Consider the following 1,796-nt stretch of genomic DNA (forward strand, 5'->3'; position numbering starts at 1 on the left):
ACTCATAGCAAAAAACATCGTAATACATATTCAGTCCATGGGAACAATATTTCATCAAACAAATAGCATAAAAACTCATTTTTTCTTCATAAAAATTTAATTACCGCTTAGGCTCTATGTCTCGGGATCTCAATTTCGGTGCGGGACTACGGGTCAGCCCACATTCAATGTCCAGCATCTTCACAATCAGCAATCTTCATGTCTACATCAATCTGGTTCCAACCGGACAAGCTTTCCTTCACCGTTCTTCATTTCCTCTTGCACGCAAAGAACAACCCTTTTAAGGAGAGAGAGAGGGAGGAGAGAGAAAGACTAGAATCGGATTTCTTCATTCCCACAGCCATTGCTCGTGCGAAGGGCGGCGATAAGACCAGCCAAGAGAGGGAAGATCAGCCCCATGATCGATTGTATGGGTTGCTTTCAGCCTGCATACTCCATCTCCATCATGAGAGGGTGCAAAAAAAGGCCACCATGTTGCTCCACGTTTTTTCTTCATCTTCCTCACATTTTTTTCATCAAGATTGCATTTTTTATTTTTTTTTGGGAGGAGGGGGGGGGGAGGGGGGGGGGGGGGGGGAGGGGAGTCCAAGGCTCCCAAAAGGCACACCCAATTTTGGTCTTAAACTTGTCCACCTCTTCAAATCTTGACCATTTTGTGGTCACTTCACCATCCTGGCTCTGATTTGAGCTCTGAAAAATCCTGGGCGTCCAGCTTGATATCCCACATTGACTGGAAACTCTTGACAACCTGCACGGCAGTCTGAAAATTTATCAAAAATCTGCAAGTGTTGCTCAGGCGCCTTTTAAAAGTCGTCTTTCACTTGGTGCTTAAAATCGTCCTAGCTGGAGCCGCCGCCTTCGATGTTAAATATTTTTTCCCTAAATTTCAAATTTTTTGGCAAATTTTAGACACATCCCAAACTCAAAACTCTGCTCTCATTAGTGACTACGGGATATGGCGACTCAGCCCGTCGAATCCCACAAGAGATCTGCACAAAACAACCAAAGGAAGCATCAAGCTGATACAAAATAAAGACATACTAAAACACAATACAATGCTCACCCTACCCCTTGACAAAACCAAGGCATGACATCCACAAGGAGTAGGCCTAACATAATCTGATAGAAGGTCCGAAGCTAGTCACTAACCGACTACTCCAACACGGCCAAACTAAAAAGAACTACCAAAGAGGTCGCCCTAAGTGGTGGTCTGAACTACCTACCTAACTAAGGACAACACAACCAGGAGCTCCTATTAGGCGAGGACTCCTATAGCCTGATCAAGAAGTATTTCTTTTAGGACATTTCTTCTTTTATGTTATTATTTCCCCATACTCGGGCATGTAAAAAGGAGGGAGCTGAGCGTAGTGACCCAAGGAGAACAGGGCATCGGCCTCAGGTCCTGTCTCGGTACTCAAGAACCTACTAAGCTCTCGCAAGGCGACACTTAATCATTTTCTGACGCTCCCTTTTATTTTCTCTCCAACCTTCCTTAATTTCTTCTTTTCCAGCAAGACACCACCCTTAGGAAGACAAGGCATCAGCCCCAGGTCTGACTCGTCCCCAGGAACCTACCAGGCCTTCGCAAGGCGATGGTCAACTGCTTATCAATTTTCCTATCTTTGCTTTTCTATTTTTATAGGGGTTACAACCCCTTTTTATACACCTTTGTATATATGTATTGTCTTTTAGATATTCAGGGTTATTCTTCTATATCATCATCATTTCCTTCTACAGGTTTCTGTAACTGCCTCACAACTAACAAGAACTCCTAGAACGGCTACCTAGCAGGCTAG

This window comes from Lygodium microphyllum, chromosome 9 (genome assembly GCF_053477565.2).
Source record: "Lygodium microphyllum isolate KBCC chromosome 9, Lygodium_microphyllum_v1.1.10, whole genome shotgun sequence".
Classification (NCBI taxonomy): domain Eukaryota; kingdom Viridiplantae; phylum Streptophyta; class Polypodiopsida; order Schizaeales; family Lygodiaceae; genus Lygodium; species Lygodium microphyllum.